At 43.1% G+C, this 27,405-nt stretch overlaps 1 protein-coding gene across 6 annotated transcripts in view; it reads right to left on the bottom strand.

Annotated features, from left to right (window-relative positions):
- The window catches only part of FGD3 (FYVE, RhoGEF and PH domain containing 3), a 111,696-nt gene that overhangs the window by 51,264 nt on the left and 33,027 nt on the right, over positions 1-27,405 (bottom strand). Inside the window, exon 1 of one of the 6 annotated variants that reach the window (XM_027812601.2) lies at positions 25,011-25,393. The exons of 4 other annotated variants lie outside the window; for them this stretch is intronic. The gene's annotated coding sequence lies outside the window, so the exon portion shown is untranslated. Of the gene's footprint in view, positions 1-6,633; positions 6,726-25,010; positions 25,394-27,405 lie in introns of those variants that run through there. One more of the 6 variants, XM_014284159.3, reaches the window with a different exon arrangement.

A 27,405-nucleotide genomic window follows, 5' to 3' on the forward strand; every position in this document is an offset into this window, starting at 1 on the left:
AAGAAAATTTGTGCTATTTCATCTAAGTTCCCGAGGAAAGGGAGGGAGGGTAGATAAGGGGTGAGCCATTCACTCACAAGTTATTACAAGCAATATATCCAGCCTTAATAATCACGTCAAATTAGCTGACTGACAAGAGAGGTGGAATCTTGGCAATCCTATCTTTAATTAATTACTTGCTTCTTTACTATGGACACTCAAAATAAAAGAGTAAATACAAAAATTAAATTTTTTTCAAAAGGATTCCTCCAAACAGAAATGCAAGTGCCCCAGTATACCACATCATGTTATTTGGCAAAATACACCTAAGTTACTGTGAATTAGAAATGTGTCCCACGTGGCAGGAACAGTACAAGCACCATTCCTTCAGGAGATTTAATCATTCAAGCTGCATTTTACTGCTATTTATTAATCCTCCTTACATAAAATATTAATGTCCCTTGAAAAGGCTCCAGTCTACAAGATGCCATTAAGATATGATCCAGTGGGAAAACAAAGAAAGAAGTGATTAATTTTTTTGTTTGTCTTTTAATTTAGCATTCTTGATTAATTTCTGTGGGGACTGTGGAAATAAAGCCATATATCCACTTGCACACAGTGGATACTGCATTTTTGTATTTAGGGTTTTTTTGGACTTGTGGCAAGCCTACAGCTACATGAAATCCTCATGCCAGCTTTACCTGTGTGTCCTAAGGCAGCAAAAAAGAAAGAGGTAAAAAACCCCTGCGGTTTGAAATTGCTGCGTATGAACACATGAATATATATACTTCTGGCAGTAGTGAGAAGCGGAAAATGTATCAAATGTAGAAATTTGAATGCTAATCCATTAAAAAAAGGCAAAGTAAACGTGAAAAACATTCTTTCCAAATATCCATCTTAAAGTGGACTAACAGAAATTACCAGCATCTTGCTGGAGTGAGAGGTGACCTGCATCATGTAGAAAGGATTCATCTAAATGTGAAAAATCAATATTCGCCTCCCTGTGATAGGCTCAAGAACACGGCCTTAGCTTCACAAAGGCAACCTGCTCTGGGCCAGATTTATATTAAGATCAAAACCCTGAAATGACAAGCACCTCCATCCACATCAACTAAATTATCCTGGGTTTATACTAATGGTATTAAATCAGGATGTGACCTTTTGAATGAAGACTTTGAAATCTGAGCTGTACAGACTGCTAGGGAAGATTAGCTGAGAGCTGGCCTCAAAATGCAGAAGCTTGCACATCAATTCAGATTTATTTATTTTTTTAAATGAGCATAAAATATTAAAGTCAATTTTGCTGACCAAAATAGATTCAGATGGCACAAATCTGATCCCTGCCACCCAAATACACAACCCCCGAATTCCTCCAAATGGCTGCCAGTTGTTGCTGTTGAAGCTTCATTAGCATTTCCACCATAAAATCTGCTTTTCAGCAGATTTGAGACAAACTATTAAAACATCTTTCCAGCTGAAACCAGAAATTTTTAAGTACTAGGTTTTATTCAAACATAATTTCACTTATCAGGAAAATGCAGTGAAAGTAGAGGAGATTATTAGAGCAGATTAATAGATTATTGCAAACACATCATCACAGAAAGAGCTTACACAGCTGCCTGGGCTCTGGGTACCGAGGCTCCCTCTGACAGCGGCAGTGCCGCAGCGTGCCGGCTCTCTAGGGGAAGGCCTAAAACTTCATTATTAGCAGTAGCTTGACACAGCAAGAAATTAAAACAGTCCACAAGGGAGAAGCTCTAATTCCAGAAAATAAAAAGGGCGGCATACAGACGACAGAACTCAGTGTCTCGCCAGTGCCTGCGACTGAAAGGCAACCTGGCCACGTTGTATTTTCCCAAGAATTACTTCCGCGATCCAGTTCTCAGTGGACAAACCTCTGTACCTTTATCAGCTCTAGAAGAGATGAGAAGACACCTCTAACCACGCGGTGCTGTCTGGCCACTGAAGCGTGGCACCAGCCCCAGCCCCGGCGAGTGCCGAAGCCTGTGGGAGCTGTGGGACGCGGCCGGTCCCCGCGTGCAGCGGGAGGAGGAAAGCCACAGCTCCTCCTGCACTCGGGAGCTGCATCCCTGGGCACCCTCAGCCAGGCACCCTGAGCCCACCCAGCTACCCCTGCGTGACTTGGGATGAGGTTACCAGCTGCCCCAAGCGTTCCCTGCTCCGCCCCAGCCACTGCCACGGAAGAGAACTGTCTTGTTGGTATCATTTGTAAAGTTGCAAAAGGAACTAAACCCCAGCTCCTTGCTCTTCCCTACCGAGATTCATCACTGTGAAAGCTGGTCCAACCACCTTTCTTACTGATAAAAATAAGAGCTAGTGCTTACTTGCTGGCTTTCAAGTAAGCACTAGACAACTCTTTCATGTCTAGGCTAAAAGCTCTTGCAAACCTGCTTATGTGACTGAAAAGTAGAGCGCTTTGATCCTTTTTTTATAAATCCACAGACAGGTTTTTCACTTCTACTGCATAATCCTGTCAAACAATCAAGGCAAAAGAACGTCCACTGGTAATTACTGAAAAACCATGTCCATCTTGCCTGAAACAAGCTCTGAGCTTGGCTCCGAATGCTCTAGGACTTGTGCTCAGAGGCATTTGCAGAGTAAATACTTAGTGAAGCCTTACGCCACTTCCCATTAAGCAAGACCCGATACTAAACAAAAACAAAAGAAAAAAAAACAAACCAAAAGAAACCATTGTCTTCTAAAAAGACAGCATTTTATATCATGTTACGTATTGCATATATAGGTTACTGCTGAGAACATATTGCTGTTCACCTACTGCCTGCACTTCACCCATGCATTTATCGATGGCACATCCAAAGAGCAAGTGGGCACAAAGAAGAAAATAAAATCAGTAAGTAGTTGGAAAGAGGAGGAACTTGGAAAGCCACAAGTGCCTTAAATACCAAATGTAGTGCTGGCCCTAAATCAAGAAAAATATGCATGGGTGAAACCACAGAAGTGGCTTTCATTCTTTTTTATTTAATTTAAGCCAAGATGGTTCTTCTCTATTCATCTCTAATGTGGCCCCTAAGGGCAGCTTTTTGCACACAAGACAAAAATCCACTTTCCTTACATATTTTTTCAAGTGCCATAAAATGATCTGTGAAAACAAGATTTCCTGGATTATTTCACAAGGAATTCTCTGAAAGTAAAACCCACTGTCTGCCCAGCATGCTCCAGGGTGCCCCTGGGAATGCAAAAGACGAGGGACAACCATCAGGAAGATCCAGGGGCAGCCCAGGTAGCCACCCCCAAGACGTCCGTGGTTCTGCCAGAAGCTTCCAGAGGAGGGAGTGGGTGCCGGCCCCCCCTGCCTGCCCTTCTGCACCCACTGAGCGGGCAGGAGCCGACACAGAACCCACCTCCTCTTCGCCCTCTGGTCCAGCGCCGGACTGTGCAAACCCCCCTAGACAGATCAGCCGTAACTGCCACGGAAGCACGTGAGCAGAGTACCAGCACGTGCATACTGACAAAAAATGTTTACGCGAACAGCCAAACCTTATAATGGGCTAATAATAAGAATAAACGGTTATTCCCAGAGAGCCTGGCTGACTTGACTTCTCACCTGATCCCTGGTTACCTGCGACGGCTCTGGGCAGAAAGTCACAGCCTGCCTGGACGTGGAGCGTGCCCATGCCTCCCAAGCATGCACAACAGGCAGAGCTCTAAAAACCTGAGCACACACTTCCAAACGTGTAAAACTCTGCTTTCCTATGCACAGTCCTTGTGTCTCTACCCTACTTAAGCTTAAGCACTTCACAGCCTGTTTGTAATGGTACTCACAGGAACAATGCTGCTTACAATTTCTCTGTTCAAAACCAATCCAAGCAGAGGACACAGGTGATGCTTTCCAGAGATAATTTTTGCATTATATTAATAAAATAATACGCATTTAAAGCTCCTACTAAGGTAAAACTTAGTGGGAACTTCTGAAAATGTCTAAGACCACGCACAATTTTCATTAAAATGGAAAAATAACTTCAGACTTTCTGATAGAATTCAGCACCGCCGGGAAGCTCTTTCATGGCACAGAGAAATTGTTCAAGTATCTCCCCTTACCCTCACGAACCTGTCTGCACCCAGAAGCAAGCCTGTATTTTTGAGGAATTTCTCTTAGACGCCGTCACAGTCTTGAAGGGTGTGATACATTTTTCTATTAGGCTAAGATAAAATATAAGGATTGTGGGTGCTCCACTGAGTGTAGTACTAAAGAGACCAGTTGACCCCAAGAATCCGAACTTCAGTTCTCAAGCTTTTCTCCCAGTGCACCTGCCAGATTCAGACCTTGTGCTTGGCACCTGGTCTCCAGGCAGCAGGTTCAAAAATAATCCCAGTTTAAAATAAAATGTATCCTGGAGGCCTGTGATAGACAGCAGCAAGAACCCGAACTGTTATGACAAGGTACAGATTTGGCGCATCCTGCGTTTGCTGCTCCGATGGAAGGACTCCTCACCCAGCCCTCTTTCAGGGGAGGAGATTTTTGCAGTATTCTGCTGAAACAAAGAAAGCCTACACCTCAACAGACGAGCCCACCTCCTGTACCCCCACACAAGGCACGGAGAGTGTAAAAGGAGTAAAAGGGATGACAAATGCTGGACTAAAAGAAAAACACTCTACAGGCTAGACACAGTGGAAAGGCATTGATAAACAACGTCTACTTTGTAAGTTTGCTTTCACCAAGAATTAATACCTTGGGGGATTTCTCCATCCATCCAGAACGACGAACGTGGCTTTGAATGCCTGCTCAAGGGGGGCTTGCTCAGGGGCAATTCTCAAGCCCTCTGCCATGCCTAAACCTGATACCCCTAGGCAAAGGCAGGCTCTCCCCAGGGCTCCGGCTGTCCTGCAGGCAGCACGACCCCAGCCATGGAGCCCTTGCTACTTTTCCTTGGGGCAATCTTCCCTGCCATCTCCAGGGAAGAGAAAACAGTCTTAGCAAGCAGTGGAAGGGCATTCCTACTCCCGCCATCACTGCCATCACTCACCCATTCCCGTTGTCCACCAGTTAAACAAGCTCTGGGAGCTTTCATTTTATTAATTCTTTAGTGTTTTAGGCTCTCTGCAACATCAGAGAAGTCAACAGCTCCAAAAGGCTGTGACGTACCATCAGGTAATGTGACCCATCAGGTCCAACTCAAGCGTGGGAAAACATAATTTTCTAATCTTTCTTCAAGCATCTAAATGTGAAACTATTCCAGATGCAAACTGGTTATTGCATCCAGAAATGCACCCAGTAGTGGTGTCTCCATTTCTAATGCTGTCTTGTAATATGTGTCATGAACATCAAATGGAAAAGCAACCATCACCAGTCTGGTTAAAAACCTGTCTGCAGGAAAACACACAAAGGTAAGTGAACTAGAATCTGTGTAATGGTAAAGGACATTTTTGCAGCTAACAGGAGTCTGGACAATTAAGTGTGTGCCCAGAACCAACCAATTTAAAACAACAACAACAAAACCCTCGGGTGTTAACATGTAGAGCTACTTTGAAAGCTATTCCTTGCCCAGGCATCTTAATACAATCCTTAGCAGGAATATGGCTCTTCCCAACATCTGGCTGCGAACTGGGCACATGCCATGCACCTCTAACCTCTGCTAACAGGTTTCATTATGCCCAGTGCGAGCATCACTGTATTTCCAACTGGAACAGCCACTTGGGCATTCCCTAATGCTGTCACTGACAGTGAAATTCTCTCTCTCTCTTCACCCCTTCCACCCTTAGAAAAAGCCTTTCCAGGAGAAGGGGTTGCTCTTAAGGCAGAAACCTACTGCTCGACAGCAAAGAGCTTCAAGGGCAGAGCTAATGTATGTATGTGAATTTAAAACCCACAACCTGCTAAGAGGAACTCTAACATGAGTTAAAAGGTGCTGATTATGTCTCTCTTGTGTCAGCAGGAATCTGGCAAGTAGTGTAACCCTCTGTCCTTCATGCTCAGGCTGTGTTACAGACACAGCTGGGTGAGGGTGTCTTTAAAGAAGCTACAGCACCCACTACGCTGCAGGAAAACCCAGGGTGACAGCTTTACCTGCCACACATTGCAATGGAATTTATCTCCTTTTGTCAGCTCCAGTAATGGCATGTTATCCTGCTTGTTAGTCAGGTACAAACACCCAACACCATCCTTAGAGTGGTCCACAACCAACGGCTCCAGTGCCTGTTTCTCCTCACGTCTCCAGTTTCACACGTTGCCCTGCACCAGACTGCCTCCCAACCCTCTCCTGCTAGGCAGGAGGGAGCAAAGCCTTTCCCATCCTGCCACCAGACATACCCTTCTTTTCCCTCTTACACTGCTTCACTAACTCCAGCATCTTCCTCAAATCCACCTAAAACCTCTCCTCTCCCTCCTGCCCACAGCCCACCAGGCTCCCCAGCAGGGATGTAAAGCAGTGTGCGCCGGGGCTCGATGCACGCCCTTCCATAAAACCCAGCTCAATGACACTGACAACAGTTATTTCACACCACGTCTATTTTTCTGATATTCCCAAACATCAACTTCAGTAAAAGCAGCGACACCAAAAATTATCACCATAAGCTTTCAGAAACAGATTAAATCAAGAAAACATTATGTTAGAAAGCAAGCGAGAATCTGGCATGGACTGCAGTTCTGTATCGGAAGAGATGTGTATCACTTACTTGTGTTCGAGCAGAGACCCCCACATTTTTTCTTATTTTCTCAAGCTATAAGAAAACCAAAAATAAGGGAGACCAGCTCCTGCTGCAGCTCTTATTTCATGGCTTAAAATGCCATGCTCACAGGAACTGACCATCCCCCTTCCCACTTCCTACCATCAGTGCGGTTAGGTGACTCAAAGAATATAAACGTGGCAAATGTGAGCAGAGGAGCTTTACTAAGCAGAAGTTACAGGAGATTGCTGCGAGTCTGCAGAAAAACTCTTTGGTTTTAAGTTTCATATGCGTCTGAAACACTATACATAGGATGCAGATGGTTTATAAGCCTGAATCTTTCTGAAGCAGAAAAGAAGGGAAAGCCAGTTCTCTTTTAAAAGCTTTCTGCGTTTCAATATTATTATTAAAGTTCAATATTAATGCAAGACCAGTCAGTAACAGCAGTGACATGCCATGGAAACCAACCAAGTCCCAGTTCCCAGCACTCAAACTCTCACGCTGCTTCACAGCTCCTCTGGGAAATGAAGGGCCTCAGTGGTCTCACCAAAAGTGTTGAACTGGGGTGTCTGAAGAGCTTTCTGAAGATAAAGGTGCCAAGTTTGGCACAAAACAGCCTCTAGAAGTGAAAATAAATGCAATTCAGCAGGCACGGGATGGAGCTGGTTAGATCTCAATCAAAAATCCTGAAAATTTTCAGTGCTCCTTCTCCCTCTCCTCCTCTCTTCCAGCAGAATCCTACCACAGGAAACGATAAAGGAAGAAACATAACGTCAAGTTTTTGAATGAAACGCTTCATTTCAGTGCAAGCGCCATCCCTGGGGAGCTGCAGAAGGGCTGCTGGTTTGTTTCCTTACGAGAAAAACACAAAGCCTGCAAACCACGCCAAACCGTTTAGTCTGAGGATCGAGAGAAATTTGGTATATGCAGTTTAACGCACTTACACCACCACAGAAACACATCCAGGGGGAAGGGGAAGAAAAAAAAAAAAAAAAAAAAAAAAAGGATTTTTCAGAGAAAGAACCAAATAGCTAAAATAAACACACTTGTGCATATAAAGCACAAGGACCACTAGTTTCCCCAGACCTGCAGTGCTAGGATTTGGGATTCTGGGGATGTGGTATACTTCTATCCTGTTCTGACTACTATTCAGTGCCTTAAGTGAGGATGCTTCCTTCAACAGACACTGCTACAGCATCCCGAGGGTCACTGATGAACATCACTGTCAGCGTTTTCCATAAACTTGCATCAAGATTTCCCACCTTTGACCTCATCAGACCCTTTTAAAGCAAGCTCCTGCCCTCATCCGAGTGATTCAAGGCTGCGCTTCACTGGCCCTGGCACACACCTTACAGCCCTCATCATCAGAATCACAACAGGCATATTATTGAGAAAAGTTTTCAGCTTTCACTGTCTCTGTTCTTCTCAAAACAGGTCCCAAAAGCCTGTTGCTCTGCTGAGTACCGCTCCCAGCACTGAGCTCCCCAAGAACAGCCACCCCGTGCGCTCACGCTGAGAGCCGCCAGCGTAGCTCCACGCAGCTTCCATTGAAACGAAGGGTACTTGTCTGATCACTGACTATTTCACTACTGTCTTCAGAGGGGGCTGAGGTTTCCCTCGTGATTTGTAACTCCTTTTAGTGCTTCTCCATTTTTACATGCCCGTTTTGGTGCAGTCTCTGTATCTCTCATTACAATCTTGTTTTTATTGCCCCAGCCAGAACAGCATCTAATCCAGATGCCTGTGCAAGGCCACTCAAACCCTCCTCTGCCTCTGGGATATTTCACCCTTGATCATGCAGCCAGAGATTACTCCACAACTGCTTTAAAGAAATCATTACAGAATTCTAATGATTCTTTCAATCTTACTTAATTTGACTCAGAGAATTAGCTTTTCAACAGACCTACATCAGCCCTTTCGCCGCAACACTAAAGCACGCTGCCTGTCCCACTCGGTGCCGCCCAGGCAGGGCACTGCAGCACAGTCCCTGCTTTCTCTCCTGCACATCAATTAAAAAACCTCACATCCCAGATCCGTACCTGTCCAGCAAGAAACGCTGCTGGCATGGCCAGTTCAGCACAGAAAGCAGGACTGCAGGTGCCAGCACACCTCTTATGTTTTTTTTTTATATATATATATATATATATATATAATATATATATATATAACACACAGGCGATCTTACCTCCCAGGCCCGCTGGGTGCAGCTGGGTCACTAGGGCTTCTCCCTTAGATATGGGTTAGCTGGCAAACCGCTATTAAAAACTGGCTATAAAAATGAGTCTCAAGTGTTTGCTCTACACTTATATGCATGTATATAATGTATATACATTTATATAATGTGTAACAGTCAGGAGAAGATCTCTGAGCGACAGCGACGAGCCTCACACCTAATTCTGTATTACAGTACTACTCAACGTAGGTGTGTAAACCAAACCCCTACTGAGATCTTTATACTTATTACGTGGCAAGGTAAAGAAAAGGCAGAAACAAGCATCTCTCAGAACTTCTGCTGCTAGAAAGTCATTACACACAACCTCACACTGGGGCAAGGGGGAAAAAAAAATACCAAAACAAAAACCCAAGCAGGCACGCACTTCTAGTTTTAGGCTTGTTATGTTGCTCCAAATACAACTGGCCACCACATCACCCCCAGGCAACACAAAGCAAGGACGCTTAAAAGGCTGCTCAGATATTCCACATTCCCACCAAAGCGGGAATGACAGGATCTGCTGAGGTGTAACCCAGGATCAACTCAACTTGCTGCCAACAGAGAACATTTAAACTACTTTACAGGAGAAAAAGACAGAATCTAGCACTAACTGTACAGAAGGTAATTTTTTCCTAACAAAAACCTGATATTTCTTATTTTATAGCAGGCCGCCAAGCCAATTCTTGCTGAAAATGAGGCAAAGGGATAAAACCCAGCTGAAAGGGAGCAAGGACTAGCTCCCGACACTGGTATCGTGGTTTAACCCTGGCTAGTAACTAAGTGCCACACAGCCGCCCGCTCGCTCACTCCTCCTCACCCAGAGGGATGGGGAGGAGAATTGGAAAGGAATGTAAACCTCGAGGGCTGAGATAAGAACAATTTAATAGTTGAGATAAAACAAAACCACCACCACCAATAATAATAACAACAGTCATAACGAAAAGGACAGAGAAGGGGAGAGGAACGCAATCCAAAGGGAAAGGAGAGAAGAGAGCAAGTGATGCAGAACACAACCGCTCACCTCCCACCGACCCATGCCTGGCCAGTCCCCCAGCAGCCATCAGTAGCCCTGGCCAACCTCCCCAGGGTTAGACACCGAGCGTGACGTCCCATGGCACGGAACATCCCTTTGGCTAGTTCGAGTCAGCTGTCCTGGCTGTGTTCCCCTCCCGATTTCCCATGCCCCTCCAGCCTTCTCGCTGACAGGGCCTGAGAAACGAAGTCCTTGATTTGGTATAAACGTTACCTAGATAGAACCAAACCCATCAGAGTGCTGTCGACATTGCTCTCACACCAAAGCCAACACCCTGCACTGCACCAGCTACTGCGGAGCAAATGAACTGTGTCCCAGCCGAGACCAGGACGCTTGGCGACTCCAAGGGAGCTGCAGGGGTGGAAGGAGTGACCAGAAAAACCATACTGAGAACAGAATAAAAATATGCTCACTTAAAAGGAAAATGTGAAAGAAACCAAAGTAAAGCCCCACAGAATACATTCTCTGTCAGAACCAACAATGAGCGCATTAAAGCCGCAAAACAAAAATATTTTCTTTTCCTGTACAAAACAGGATGCGGTACCACAGACGGCAAGCGCTTACCTTCGCCTCCTGAGGTTATTAGTGACACGAAAAAAAGAAACAAAAGCCTTGTTGTCTTTTTAAACCAAACTGAGCCCTACGCTAGCATCCGCAGGGATGCCGAGGACCCGGCTGCCACGCCGCGTGGCCCCAGCCTCCGTTTCTTCCGTCACAAGAGTCGGCCCCACATATCAGGGTGGCACCAGAAGCTCCCACAGGAGGCACGCAGCTCTCCCAGTCTGGCACCCCAGGGACACCCTCCAGCCTCACCACACCTTGCTCGGAGGATGGGGGACTGTAGGGAAGCAGCTCCTGACCATGCACCGCCGTCACCCAAGCACTGGATGGATGCAAGTCTCCAGAGTGGAAAAATCCACAGGTAATCATCTCTTGGCTAATAAACTTTTAAGTGAATTTAATTTAAACCCTGCTGGAGTTGAGGTGGGGGTTGATGAATTTTTGGGGGTTTCTGGGGCTTTTTTTTAAGTAGTCATGTGTGTTCTCTCTTGTAATTTAATTCTGGTATTTCAGTTTCTAGCTCTGATTTCTGTTCCTGTGTCGATAACACTGCTGGCTATGACAATGACCTGACCAATGCCAACGGTAAAATGTGTGATCCTTCACATTCTCTAAATGGCAACCCTCGAGCTTTTTTCTTCCCATTTTGTGAGAAACCTGTACCGAAGTAATTCTTTCTTATTTTGCTTACATTTTGTACCCCTCTGGGAAGTACCAGTCTGCGTCCTATCATCTCTGCAGCTGACTCCGACACAAGCACCCGCCAGCAACCTGTGCAGTGCAATAGCATTGCTATCGCATCTCGGCATCCGGACGCATCTTCCCAGATATGGTCCCAAACTTTGGCAATATAATTTCAAGCCTGCAGTGACATTCACACAGAAAATAGTTTTTCAATTTTAAAAAAATATTTTTAATCTCACATTCTAGTGTGGGACAGTATTCACAGGTAAGTCAATTCTTGACTTTAGCTACAGTTTTCTCAAAATTTTCACTCAGCCTGCTTTCCACATAGGTATATGGAAAGTAAACACTGGGGGATACTGAACATCAAATCTCCACAACTGGAAGGCAAAGTTATGAACTTTTATGATTTAACAAAGTAAACCAGACAGGCTATGAAAAACTCGTTCTTCTGGGAGAAGCCCTTAGCTGACTTTTCCCCCTGGATGACACAATAGAATTACTGTAGGCTAAAATAATAAGCACAGTAACTTCCAGTGACACCAAGGCCAAAGGTAGAAGAAAAAAAAACAACCCTGAGATTCTTCAGTCTAGCAAGGAAAGCAGGTTAAATGACATAGAAAGATTGTGGCATAAAGAGCAACAAAGTAAAGGAGAAGTAGCTTGGGGCAGACCTCAGCCATGATGCTGCAGGTAACGAAAGCCCTGCCAGTAACAGGGCTCAGAGTGCACCTCAGGAGATCGGCCACCAAGCAGGGACGCCAAACAACATTCCTCTGCACCAGGCAGGTTGGCAAGGAGAGAAGACTCGCCAGACTCATCAATGTGCTGCAACCAAGTCTTACTTTTGTGTTCTGAAGAGCAACTTACTTAACTTCAGTGCTAGATTTCAGACTTAATTCCTACACAGGCAAGATCCAGATACCAAAAGTCCAGCTTGAGTTGTTGCAGGTGCCTAATTTAGAAGACGGCGGGAGACTGGAGTTTCATTCATATATTTCATTACAATTATAATTAAACCCAGAATTCATAAAACTTTGTTTTGCTTTGTTTTTCTCTTTTGCAAAAAGATTAATTGAAGATGGCAGGTAATGCTCCCTTCTCTCTAATTTGCTCCTGTTTTCCTATTACAAAAAAATTTAGTGGTATTATATAGTATTGGGCAGACAACATGACTGGAGAGAAAAAAAAAAAAGCACTTGACATAGACTAGAACGCTCTATAAGGAAGTCTTACTGATAGACAAGCATTTCTCATCAGAATTTTACCATCATACTCCTCATTCTAGCAAGCTGACAAGGAGAAGGGGCATTTCTCTTTCTCTTGGGCCGAGTCCTGCACACCACCACCGCGGTGTCCTGCAGCACAGCAGCTGTGTTTCAACTGACCTTTCCCTCCCTCTCCCTCTCTACAGTTCAGACTGGCTTCTCATCCCATCTTTTTCTGGTTAACTCTGTTTAGCTCTGGTCTCCAGATTCAGCCTGGCCGTTCCTCGCACAACACAAGATGCTCACCCAGGGACTGCCCCGGCCACCCAGAAAGGCACACCCCATAAAGAACTGTATTTTTTTATAGAGAGAGTCTGTGATTCCTATACGCAGTGTCCTCAGAGAACAGCTGAAAGGCCACCAAGGGCAAAGTGCAGCATGTAGCTGCAACTATTGCGCTTTCTCTACAGATTTCCTAAGTTAAAGCGATCACTTTGTCTATCTGGCAACCTCAGGGCCATCACTGATGCCAGATGTCTGCAACCCAGCGCATCGGCCCCGGCTGAGCCCCGCAGCACCCTCACGGTGCTGTGCTTGTACTGTAGCCAGAAAGGTGGTGATAGCACACCAGTGCTTCGGCTCCTGCCGAGCAGCGCTCCCACAGCATCAGGGCTGCATCCCAACCTTCCCCCCAGCCTCACCGGCAGGCTGGGGGTGGGCACGGTCCTGGGAGGGGACACAGCCAGGACAGCAGACCCAAACCCACCAAAGGGATGTTCCATACTGTGTGACATCTGCTCAGATATAAAAGCTAAGGGAAAGGAGAAAGAAGAGGGGGGGCATTCGTTATTTATGACGTTTCCCTTCCAGAGCAACTACGATGCGCACTGCAGCCCTGCTTCCCAGGAAGGGGCCGAGCATCACCTGCTGATGGGAAGCAGAGTGTATCGTCTTTTCTTTTCCTTTGCTTCCACGCGTGTGTGACTTTTGCTTCATTAAACTGCCTTTATCTTGACCCACAAGTTTGGTTTTTATTTTTTTCCCCATCCTCGTTTCTCCCATCCTGTTCTGATGAGGAGCGGAGTGACAGAGCGGCTTGGTGGGCACCTGCTGTCCAGCCCAGGTCAACCCACCACACACAGCCTCTTGGAGAAGATGCACACGTTGGGCCTCTGATGAAGGGATGCAGGCAGAACCATTACTCAGTGTTCCTGAGACTCTCCTCTTAGATGAGCAGACATTATTATTATTTTTTCTTTTCCCCTTGACAGGTAACATGTTTTTCATTATGATGAAAGAGACCTGATTTATAATTACACTGATTATGCAAATCAAAGAACATATTTCAAGCAAATAACACTCTTGGGACTTCACATCTCTACTGCTTTAACACAGGAATCGTAACATCAGAGCAATCCATTACTGTAAAAACCTAAAGAGATTTCATACTGCTAAGACACAAACAAATTACCCCAGCCAAAGCCATTTCAATTTGTTCCTTTCAGATTACCTGTATCTGGGTGATTTACGGTCTTGGGGATTCTCTCCCAAGAACAAAAGAGGAAGATGGCAGACCTGCAATTCCCAGAATTGTTCGTATGGTGTGAAGTGGGGTGGAGGGAGGGGGAAGCATTACATTGCTCACCTTCCAATGATTTAAAAGACTATTCTACACAAAGTCAAGAAACATCCAGATGCTAGTGCCTATAAGCGAGATTCCAGCCTTCGTTTGAAACTGACATAAAAGAAAAGCTTCATGTGCTTCATTTCTCCTTTTACTAGAAGCATATTACATTTTTTTGCTAATGACAACAGCACCGTGCGAGAGACTGCCACACAATTCAGTTGCTGTGCTTGTGAATCTTCTTAATGGCACACATCACAATGAGTGAGCTCTCATTTAACCAACAGGGAGAGCAAATTTTGAATTGTTTTATTAGTTTTACTAAAACAAATAATTAGCCCCTGCTCATTTAAGGGCCTGTTTAGGTACTAAATACATGTAGGTAAAACTGAGCTCAACTTTTTTGCTAAAAATTTTTTTTGCTAAAAAAGCTTTGCAGGAGAGGACTACTTTTTCTGTGTTACCGCAAGGCGCTGTCACTCCATACCACAGAAGTCAAGAAAATTCAACTTCATCATGGAAAATTATAGTAACTTTACACCGATAGACTATTTTGGTAGCAGAGCTGCACATCTGCAAAATACAGAACAGTTTCACAACAGTGTGTTTCCAGTAGTTCACAATAATCATTAAAGGAGAACATACTTCAGCTCTGAGTGCCACTTGGCAACTCTCTGCTTGAAGTTTAATGCCTTTACAGAAAATGACCAAGCCACAGTCTCTGAGGCTGGAAGCAGCTTCTGGAGATTGTCCAGTCCAACCCCTCTGCTCAAAGCAGGATCACACAGAGCAGGTTGTTCAGGAGCTGGTTTGACAGTCTCCAAGGATGGACACACATATAATGGTACGTCATCTATAATAATATTTTTTTTTCCTATTTAATACAAACATGATGAAAGATAAACATTTTATTGAGAAAATGAGTCAAGAGAAAGCAGTGTCTTTCTGTCTGATGAGGTTGAACATGGGCAGGAACCGGAGAGGAGCGAGCAGGTCACTGTGGTAGCCTCTGCTGCGCATCGCAAGACTGAGAGCCACGCAAGGCCACAACGGTAATCGCAGTTTCAAGAAGCCTTTATAAAAGCCTGTCCAGCACTGAGAGGCTAAAAGCAAAAGCATCCTTAGTGCTGCGTCACTAACGAAGCGATCTAACACGGTTACTGCAAAGCCATCACAGTGGAAGCCTTGGAGTTGTCCAGCCACCAAGAGCCTAGATGCCCCTTTTGGGAGACTCTGGGCAGCCTACAATGACGCCCAAAGGTCCATGCTACGCTGCACTCGTTTCTCAGCTAACTAGAAAATGCAGTCCTTGCCACGACCTTTGTAGCCCCAGGCTCTGCACGCTGCTTCCCTAAGAGACTCGCGCAGCAGATACAACCCTGCCAGGTTATGCCACAGCTGCTTTACAATGGGTGCTCCTGGTGTGCAACTCCACCTGGCTTCCACCTCCAAGGGGATACACAACCATGTTCTGTACTTTGCAGACGAAGGAAATGAGAGCAAAGCCTTACTAACATCTCTGGAGCCCAGATCAATGCTGTTTCAACCTGAGATCCGCAGTCTCTACGGAATAAAACAAGAAAAAGAACCTGGAAAGGTTAAAGGTGTTCTTCAGAAACAACTTGTGGATAAATAAATTGGATGAGACTGAAACCACTGAACCCGCTCCAGTATTTTGGATGCCAGAACAAACACGGGATAGTATAAAGCATCCTTTACGTTTATTTCAGCCTGGCAAGCTCCAAAGAAAGTAACACCAGCTCTAAGGCCTGTGACACAGACTATAGAAAAAAGCTGCACTAAAAGGAACTATTATGAGTTTTCCCAACAACACTCCACTTAATTTACTGTATCTGTAGCAACCATTTCATCTCTCCTGTTATCTATAATTGCGCTTTCATCAAATCAGTAGCTAGAAGACATGAAAATTAGGACATTTTGTAAGCACCTAGGTGATTATTTGGGACAACAGTTATAAATCAGAAATAACAAAACCTTTTGACTGACTGCTAAATCTTCATTCTAAAAAAAAAAAAAAAAAAAAATCATACCTCATCTCAACACTGCATTACAACTCTGCCAGTAATAATTTTCAAGAAACTTTGAAGTAAATTGAAGCTCAAGATGAACGTAAATCAGGTAGAAATTTCAGAATCAGGTCCTTAACCCAAAACATATGTTCAAATTAATACCTTGAGAATAGTATACATTTTCTCTTGCTTAGGTGATAGCTTTCAATCCTGAAATAAACTAAGAAAGAGATCGGTCTATCATTATATAAAATGTAACCAGCAACTAGCATCTTCAAATCTGAATGCATAGCTAATGAGGAGGATTATTAACCATGTTACTTGCACAGGACACATCTGAATATTAGTGTTTAAAATTATATTTAATAAAATAGCATTTCCTGTATGGCAGTCACTGTTTCAATAATTACTGGTTTTAATGAAATTTATGCATCATTATTCCATATTGTCCTTTTATTGATGAAGAATACTCAACGCACACAATGTATGCTTGCTGGCATAGCTGCATTATTAAGGAGAAAGGATGACTGCAAATAATGGAGGGATTTAAAAATAGAAGTGATCGCAGAAATTTAGAAGTTATTAAGAAAAATGCAAAGAATTTTCATTGTAGAAGAAAAACAGTAAAAAAAGATCATTACAAGATTATGTCAGATAATGACTCTTGCAATGAATTTATAAATTTGAGCTCTTACAACAATTAACAGCATAAGTATAATTTATTGATATCATCACAATTGCATTGGTTCCTTTAGAATGGGTTATGGATAAATAATTTTTGTTTGGTTTGAGTTTTTTCAGATCTATTATTGCATATTGGCTTCAGCTAGCCTTAACTGCTGTGAACGTCACATCACAAGGAGATGAATGAGACACCTTTTAGAGCAGCATCTTTACACTTGAAGCGAGGACCTGAGTCAGCATCAACCAATAAACAATAAATAGTAATACAAGAACATCTCCAAATTCCCTAGCACACTTTCTGCTTCCTTGGCAGCACACTGCTCAGTGTCAGCAAACACTGCCAGCCCTCCAAAGCCCTGCCAAAAAAATCAAGCCAAAACAAACAAAAAAGAACCACTAAAAAAAAAACCAAAAACCAACACCAAAACAAAAAGACAAAAAACCAAATACACACCAAAAAACACCCCAAAAGGCAAAGCACATGCATACATGAATTGCAATAAATTCTGATTATACCCGTATGCTTGCTCCAGCCCCTCTTGCTCCACTTCGCAACTGACTGACATCACCTTGCCACACGGCCGCTTACCCACCTCTGACCTGCGGCACTACAGGTCTGCTTTTGCAGGCGATGAGCAACCCCTCCCCAGAATACATGATAATTGTCACCAAACAAAGTTAGTGCTCAGAAGGCGCCTTATGCCATGTTATCCTGCTCATAAAAGAACTGGGGGTAATTAGGAAGTGTTCACAGCTGAGGTGTCACACCCCCATATGCACCGCAGAAACAAACCCAGAGCGAGCGACCCTGATACCCAGGTTCCCTTAGCTGAAGCCGTGCTCTCAAAATCGCAAAACTCTGGTTAGGTTTTATTATGGACTGTGGTAAAAGAAAACCCGTAACTGCCAAGCAAAATAATTGCTTGGAGGTGGTTTCCAGTTCAGAATATCATTTGCACTAACGATCAGGAAGGATCCCATATTTTGTTCAACTGCAAGATGTACGGTTGCTGACAAAACAACCAGAATAAAACTAGAGACAACTGGAAAAAAATCTAGTCAATCTCTCCCATTTTCTGGTCCCAGATCAGAGTGGAGGATGTCTTCTTTCTCACTGAGGTGCACCTTCTCCGCCTGGCTAGGTATGGGAATGTAACTTCTGCAGCCTTATTTTCCTAACCAGGTACCCAGGAAAACTGTTCTTTGACTGAACAGATACTTTTTCCCCCTGACAAAGCAGCTGGTTTTGGATTCTCAGATGCACAAAAAGGCAACGTGCCTTGCAACAGGCTTATGTTAACAGAAAGGCATAGAGGGCAAGATGTACAGCTGAGGAATACTACCGCACTCTTCCATTTCCTGAAATAAGGAGATGCATTTGATAAAAGAAAAGCATGACTGGCTTAAGTGTAGCAAACATTGTGTTTGTGATCACTTCTTTTTGCATCGACATGTTTAATTTAGTGGACACCCAATACATGTTTAAGTCAATACACGTTTAATTCTTTTTAAGTCAATTTAGAATTCTGTACATGTCATTTAAAAACATTAAGTAATATTTGAATGCCAGAGTGCAGAGCATACACAATATGTCCAGTTTTCAAAATAAGTGACCCAACCAGAGATGTTCCCCAAATATTTCAGTTCACTGATCTCATTTGATGATGGAATTACAAGGGTTAAATTACAGTTAAATCAAATAATTCATTCTAGACATGAAAACTATATAAAGTTTTCATATCAACTTAAATTCAATTTATCACATATTCTACACCATATTATATCCTGGGATTCCTCATTCTTCTATAGAGCAAGGTATATTTTATTTCAAAACATTTTCAGAATTACAAATCTAAAAGCTAGAGCCATAAAAATTACAATAGTTTCTTTGAACGTAGAACTTAAATTGTAATTACATTTAACAGCATAACATTCCAATCCACTCAGTGATTGGTTGGAAATACAGACGATAACGTTAAACTAAAATTACTGAGCTTTGGCATTTGGAGAGGGAAAAAAAAAAAGTCATGCTTAAACATAATAATAATTAAAAAAAATCGCCTGAAAGGCAGATTGCAGGATTCATAAAGACTGCATACAAAGTGGCAAAGGCTGCCACATCAACTAGTCTTGGTGTTCGAAGGGGATGCAAACAAGTCTATTAAGAGTCAGCACCATCAGGGCTGGGAACGGTGGGGCAGGAGTCGCTGCCGTCCCCAGGGAAACATACCACAGCGCTAGAGCATCATTCGCGTTATTATGTACGCCACACCATACAAGTTCACTGACATTTTACAGACAGATAAAAGACTAGAAAGCCCTGCCCTTGGGAATCAAAATCTACTAGGACAGAGCAAAGCTGTATGAGCAGAACTTGCATAAGCCGTTTTGAGGAAGCACAGACACACCACACACACACTGCAATCCATCCTTTTGGCACACCTGCAGCAGCAAGCACAGAGGACTCTGTCAGGACGCTTATTCCTACCTTGTTTGACTCACTGTGCAATGCAAAATGCTTGGGCTGTGTTGGGAAGATGAACAGAGAAAGTACTTGGCTGCATGGTCCTCCCTGTGATCTGGGGTCAGCAGTGATGGCAGGGAGAATTTGGAATGAAGAGGTCCAGAAATTTATTCTAGATTGAACTGAAGGTCATTTTTTTCCCCCCACGTCTAATTTTTCCTTGTTTGATAAAGGAAGGAGACCACAAAGCTGAGACCCCTCTGGAATAAGCAGATGATGCATTGGACACACTCAGGTACTACCATGACAGCCACAATGTCAAACAATAATCACAAGTTACAACAGGGTATCAAATGGGGGAGGAGGAAGTCACTCTGTGACTAACAAGAGGAGCACGAGTAGGTAAGAACCACCACCAACATGAAATACTCTGCTCCTGTTTAATGGCCTTTATTTTCACTTGCACGATGGCTGTAGAAATGAGTATTTTCATTTGCCCATGGGTGGCACTTTACATCATTTCACAGAGACCCAGTCACCCCAGCATGGCACCACCTACTGAGCAGTCATTTTTTTCATTCCGTTTTCATGAGGTACAAATCCATATGCCACCTAATACTGCATCATAAAAAGGCTATCAGCGATAAGCGCTCCAGAAGCGGGCAAGCAATGGGAAGAAATGCCTGTAAACGTGTAACACCACGACACAACTGCCTGCCTTCCCCTCGGGTGCTGACTCCAGGTGGGAGGGATGCAGCACCCGCCTCACCCAGACTAACCTGGCACCCCCCGACACTGCAGCTTAGCAAATTCCTGCCTCCTCCAAAGAGCTGCCATCACTGCCTGTGTGACCACAGAGAACATGAAACCTCAAACTGACACATTTTATCTCAAAATTGGGGCAAGCTAAAAGCTCGCATGTTGCCCACTAAGGATCTGAGCTAATGGATGGTAACTTACTGTTCTGACATAATTTGATCGCAAACAGTTGTATTCCTGGATACTTACAAGGTTAAAATTCTTATTTTGGTTTATCCCATTCCTTTATTTAGGGCAAAAGAAAAAGAACAAAAAAAAAACCCAAAATAACAACCCAAACCTTCAACAGACGCATACCAAAGGCCAGTACTGATCCCTTAACTGCTTCAAATCAATTAACATTTTCAGGCTACCTGAGAACAGATCCAAGGTCTAACAGCACAAAAGGATTCTGTATCTTGCACTGCAGAAATTGCATTTAATCCTCTTTTCTCACTTGACTCAAGAGGTTGAACTGGGAGGGTGGGGTGAAAATAACGCCTGGAGATTTTTCAGATGTTAAGTTCTCCAAGAAAAAAAAAGATAATGTCTTTTAAAAACTTAACAGAGGAAAGTCTCATTAAGCCAAAATAAAACTCCCATCAGCAGCCCTCAGCCACAATCAAAAGACAATCAATACCTCGTAATTTCTAAATCTATTTTACTTTGTAGGTACTTGGATGAGGGAGCAGATCAGATTAAGCAAGACAACATGGACAGCAAGACGGCTTGGTAAAAACGTATTCCTAAATAATTCAGCTCCAAATGTTTGGCTAGTAAACCATAAAGGGTAATAGTCAAAATGGCTTAAGGATCTTGCACGTATCACACAACCAATCCCACGCATTTCTTAGATGGACAAACTTTTGAAATTGTGTTAGAAAACGTCTCAGGCAAGAATGCAGTCATTAGCTGTGAAGCAACACAAGGCATTGTTAAGTCAAAACCCTATTTTATATGTGCCTTCACTTCCTTTCTCACAATCGGAATAAATCTGTGTGCTTGTGCATTGCTGTTGTTACCATAGCTTAAACATTGTGTGCACACACATATACACAACTGTTCCCCCAACCCTACATAAATCAACTCCCAAACTTGTTCCAACACCCAGTTCTGAGCACCGACTTCCCGCCTCGCCAACACTTCTTGTACAGCACAAAATCATGAACGCAGATACTGAAATCAGTGACACTTTTGAGGAGGACCGCAAGATTCAGGCCAAGTTTTAATTAGCTTGTTTTTGTTTGTTTGTTTTTACAGAAGCACATGACGAATTTTTCTTTTGTCTTTTAATATCAAGGAAGAAATAGGCTAGTATTCAGATGTACTACGGGTCACTATCTCAAAAAGCTCAGCTCATCTTTCCGCACAGTGCTTTCAAAGCTAGACAGACAAATTATAGCAGATAGTATCAGTACTATTCACGATGCCGTATTTTGCAGGAGCTATTTATTCTTCGCTTTGTCCTTAACAATGCTTTAAACCAATTGCTGATTTGTCTGGATAATTAACATCCAAAATCCAGTTCTTCACAGATGAATTGGAGCGAGTTTGAGTACCACAGAATGCAGCTATTAATCAGCAGACAGTCCTCAACGGGTGGACAATGGCTTAAATTTCACCGCCCATTGTAGACAATGTAAATCCCAAGCTTGGAAGCAACGTAATCTATACCACCAAAGGAAGTATTAATCGTGGTATGATCAGTGAAGGACAAACAAGAAAGCAATATTTTGTCATTGAATGAAAAAATACTATTGATTCACAAAACCCAACTGCCTACATTATGTATAGCTGTGTTGAGAAACAGTACTTGGGTGAAAACCTCATTATGAGGGGACCTGGATTGTCCAGGGCTTAATAAAACCACATGAAATCTGGTATCCTTCAGCAGCTATCATTAGTCCACTCAATCCTATCACTCTAATTCTCATTACGATTGTTATTACAAGCAAACCTGTAGCAAAGGTATTTTTATCCAAAAGATACATCTGAATTCTTCCTCGGTTTCGACTTCCCTCATCAAAATTTTAACTCAAACTCTGCAGATCTGGCAGCACGGAACCCACTCTGGGCTAACACAATCCTGCAATTCGCAGCCAGTGGCCCCGTAACAACCACTAGCTAGCCCTGCTGGTGGAAAAACGTTTTAACTACTGCAGGTTCTATCTAAGATCGTCCTTTTGTTGATGGCAAACTTCTCTACTCAATGAGAATTGATGGTCACACCTGCCACATTTCACACATTGAATATGCTTCTATTTTTTCCCCTAATTATGATTTACAGTATTATTAGGAGCAACTTTACATGTAGCAATGGGTCTGTCCATATCCATCAGAGGAATTATTCTCCCACCAGTAGATGTCTTCTTTTGGCATCACCGCTGATGCCATTTTGATAAGCTGTTGATGACATGTTAAACTTGTGTTCTTGGTCCTTACTTTCCTTTTCTCTGCTTTCCCCAGCTGAACTCCAGGCACACCATATGGGCACACGCCACAGATCATGGGAACAGGGGCAGGAGGGCAGGTGCCACTGCTTTCAGGAGGGCAGCTCTTTTTGTCCATGGAACTGTGCTTTCGATCCATAAACACAACAACAATTATGCAAGGATGGAAAACACCCACTTTAAATGGAGGCTCTGCATCAGTTATTCTGAAGAATTCCTTAAAACCACAAGCAACACCATGGAAACAACATGATGTAGTGATTTTTTTTTTGTTTAAATGATGCTGAAGTCAGCAAAGAGGGCACATTATACTGTTTTCCCTCTGTTCGCTCCATTCAGTAACTGAGCCAACAGGTAAACTAATGTTGGACACCACTGTTTTAAGCGGAGAATGTGTCTGTGGAAGGCTCCCAGTATACATAACTTCATTTCTTAAACACTTCTGACATTTTTCAGTATCTTTTTCTTTAAAGTCAAGACAACTTTCTCCCCACAGGTATCCTACCCAAAGCACCCCACACGGCTGCCTGACCCCGCAGGGCTCGCCCCTCCTCTCTGGGCATCCAAGCTGGCAGCAAAAGCGTAGCCTGGAAAGACTTGCACGTCGCTCTAGATTTAATTAAGTGGCTTAGAAAAAAACACATTTCACATTAATTTAATAAATAGATTCGCATACTATTTGAGAGAGCTCTTTAGTCGGTTTCCGAGTACACAAGGATGAAGAAAAACCCAAGGATTTTCCTGTTTCCCTCACCCTGCCTTAGCACAAAACCAAACATTTATCTGAACTGCTGTACTTTGGGCACACAACACAGGACAAATGCAGGAATAAATGAGGATGTATCAGTTAGATAATTTAGCCGTCAACTCAATACTTTAGGACTATCCGATTCTATTTCTTTTTTAAAATAATAATAGAAAAAAAGTAAATGAAATGTTGCCATCAGAATAACTTGCTCAGAACAGGCACAAGGGACTACTGCTCAGAAAATGCATCTAGTAGAAATTACTTATTTTCATGTGAAAGACAGAACAATCTTTCAAATCAAGGTTACAGATACTCTCTCAAAGCTCTTTGTTTCAAGAGCGCTAGATAGAACTACATTTAAATTTTGTGAGCACCCTGTCTCTCTCAATCGCAAAGATGTCACTATTTAATCTAACCACCAGTGCCCCTGCCTTGATCTACTACGCTAAAAATCATTGCCAAACAAAATTATTATGAAAGTAGGAAGACATGAAAGTTCCATTGTACGTAGCAAGGCATATGCTATCCATTCTTACCTCAAAGTTTAAAAAGACATGTAATTCCACCTCTGTGGAAATATAAGAAACCATGAAAAAATACCATATTAATGGGAACGTTTGTCTGTCTTCCCCTGACATTTTAAAGTTATGTTTCTAATGAATGCAGGGGGTGTGGGGCTACTCGGGGTTTGTACCTATACTACATTTTGCTTTCATTTCCTATGAGCATTGATGATAATAGCATAGTTTGAGCAATTCTCAACAACGCCAAGCAAAGAACCCAATTGATTCCAAGATACAGACAATCCTCGCCTTGAAGCAGACAAGAAACTAACAAGATACACCAAGTCCAGTGATAAGAAAAAAAAATTAATTACTGAGAGTTATTTTCACTGAATGACAATTTACAAATCACAGCATCATGAGCAAAGGCATGAAAGAAACCTATTTCCAGAACCAAATCTTACCCTTTCGGACACGTGGCTGATTTTTTGCTACAGCAGCAAGTGTTCCAGCATCCCTTACTCATTCCCACACTGCTTTTCCCATGTAAATACAGACACTAGCCATAAAAGAACTCCTACTAACACAGCATTTTCAGTGAGCTTTATTCAGTGGATTCCTCTCCAAACCAGAGACCCAGCCCTCTCACCACACACACAATTAATACAATTTGATGCTAATCCAACTTCCTTTCTTTTCCAGCCATATTAGCATGGCTGTGCCTGGATGAACGTGTCACCGAGAAGAACCGCTTCACCCATGTACAGCAGCCGGCAAGCACCATTCGACCCGGCTTCCACGCTGCGTCTGGCTCAGAGGCGGAGAGAGGACAGACCAGACCAGACCGAACTCTTGCAGACCTTACCCGGGATGCTAAATTAAAGTTTTTCAATCCTGAACGTGGACATGGCTGGAGGCATGAGCAATCCCATGGATTTCAGGGGGGCTGCTCACAGCCACAACACATACCATGCAAACACTCACCCGGCGGTTTGCAGGACAGAGCCCTGCAGAAAGTCAGGAAGACACTGAATTTTGTAAGCATTGCTTCAGAAAAGGCAACAAATTACCCATGTTTAATCTTCAAAACATCTACAATTACTAGGAAGACAACTCCAGCTAGGGCTGTTTGACATGATGAAAGACACAAGTAATGGATCTAGAAAGCCCATGTAGACACACACTGCACACCTAACCTCTTGCAAAGCAACAGAAACGCAGCTAAGCACACAAACACAACAGAAAGCACAACTAGAAACTCTGAATCTAGCGTTAATATTAGAGAAGAGATTTTCCAGTCTCTCTGTTAGCAACATAAACCCCACCAGCTGCCAGTAATGTTCAGTCTTTCTCCAGTGCCTCAGTCTTCTACAACCTAACTACTCACCGATTAGTACTTCTGTGCATTTGACTCTTTACAGGCTCAGTCCTGAAGCCTCTGTGTATTTCTCTGTCCAGGATGCTCAGAGGGAACACAAGAGCCCTGGGCAGCTCCTTTGGAAGGGTTACTCAGCACCTCACAGCATCAGCCCAGGAGCTCCATTAGCCCTCTGTGTGTCCTATTCATTTCCATGCTGGCATACCAAGTTAAAGGCATTTTGCTTCTCTCAGCGATGTTTCCAGAAAAGGCCATTCTAGCAAACCAGCTCAAGCATCCAACAGCAGAAGAAATGGTATATCCCGTGCTACAGGACACGAGTTAACACAGGTGCAAGACACAGACGGTGGGACTAACGGTGCAGTTTTACACCACACTTCTGCCGAAGGCGTCCTCCTGCCCTGCTCCCTCAGGCACTGCCCTGGTCTTGGTTAGAAGGTTTTTGTCCGGTCAGTAAACTGACTCAACGATGAACTGATTCAGCAACTCAGCTGGCCAGTAAGCAGAAGCACTGCATCTCAATTATTTTTGTCTAATGGCATGGAAAAAAAAAAAAAATAGAAACCTCTTGTTCTGCAACAAAATACTTTCACTGGGAATGAGCAGTATTGAAAGTATCATCCAACATCGCTACTTTTATTTCTTCTTAAAAACCAACTCACCTTTACAAGCGAAATAAACAGTTTCATCTTCCCACCTTCTCAGACCACAGTATTTTGGCCAGTCATTCAATTAATTTAACCCAAGTTAAAACCAGTTCATCTTTAATAACTAAAGAGGTTGAGACCTTTAGCTTTTTCGGGGAAGTGTTTTTTCAAGACCTCTATCATTTTTGTGGCAAGGTTTTTTTAATGCCACATCTGCATTTATAGGGGAAATGAAACTTCAACTGATCCCATGCTTAAGTGAAAATGTTCAATTTTGGTTTCCTGTTGGAACTTGTAAATACAGAAAGCTGGTGGGGTTTTGGTTGGGTTTGTTTCTTTTTTTGGAGGGGGGGCAGGCAAAGAACAACAACTCTATAAAAACAAGCTTTAACAATGAATTGTGGATGTAGCAACTATGGTGATTCTTCACTTTTTTGGAGGGGCTGGGGGAAGAGGCCTACCCTAGAAGCTGGAAAGGGTTTTTGGACCTTGGATGCAGTTCTTCATGGCAGTCTGTATGACAGCACTCCCCATGTGCTGCAAAAGAGCAAGAAGAAGGATTATACTGCAGGCTAGCACCAGCCTCTGACACAGCGCAACCCCAGGCTGTTCCTAATAAAATACTGCAAATTAATAGGATCCTATTCTGTAGGACTGAAATTAAGTCTCTCCTTTCCCCGTTTAGAAATGGAAAAAATTATTAGAAAAAAAACCAGACACAAATGCCTTGATTTCAGGTGAGTGTCAGTGAGCTCTTAAAGCACCACTGTTAACACCAATCAGATGGAGTAAAAAGTGTAATTTCAATCTCCAGGACCCTTAAGCATCAAGAATGTTACAATGCCACCTTCATTCTCGGTATGTTCTATCCCCATTGGGTCTTCATACATCTACAGGGATTTCCTTTGGTTTGGATTTCCTTACAGAAGACCTTGGGAATAAGAGAGATTTTGTTTTGTTGTGGTTGGGTGTTTGTGTTTGTTTTTTTTTTTGTTTTTTTTTTTTTTTTTCTTGGGGGGTGGGGATGGGGTTGGTTTAGGTTTGTTTTGTGGGTGGTTTTTTTTTTTTTTAACTACTCCAGAATCCATGACTTTCCAGTTTTTGCCTCTAGCATTTACGGTATGTTTCCTACCTTTAAGGATCTTGAAAGCAAAGTACGTAACCACAAAAATCTATATAACCTAACTCCATCCGACTCTTGCTCTTACTTGCTGTTCTCATCACTGATGTATCTCATTGTTTTGAATCTCTGGCTCAAATGAAGTTGTTGTTTTTTTCAGGTAGCCAAGATGAATTTCCAAAAGGACTGCATTTTCTGCACAGTTCCTACACTCAAAATGATAGCATCAGGTAATGGAGAAGGGGAAACAGGCTGTGTTACGCAGACATGCAGTTCTTCAAAGGACATGATCCTACCCAGCAGCAGGTAATTCCTGTTAAACACTGCTTGGAACCTCAGCCCCCAGCACGTGACAGAACTCAACACTTTTCCAAATTAAAGAAAGTAATTATATTATTCACGTGGCAGCAAGTAAAACATCAGGTTGATGGGAGTGGACAGGAAAACATCCAGATCTTCACTTTCTCATGCCAAGCATGCAGGGTATTAAGACAAAGACAAATGTCACCGTCATGCTGTATTTACTTTCCAATTGCCTCTATATTGAAATCTGCTTACAACCCTGCCACAAGGGCAAGTAAATCTGTATGTTCTCTGAAAATCTCACAGAACTACACTTCTCCAGGTTTACATAGGC

The sequence above is a fragment of the Falco cherrug genome, chromosome 4, assembly GCF_023634085.1.
Source record: "Falco cherrug isolate bFalChe1 chromosome 4, bFalChe1.pri, whole genome shotgun sequence".
Lineage (NCBI taxonomy): Eukaryota > Metazoa > Chordata > Aves > Falconiformes > Falconidae > Falco > Falco cherrug.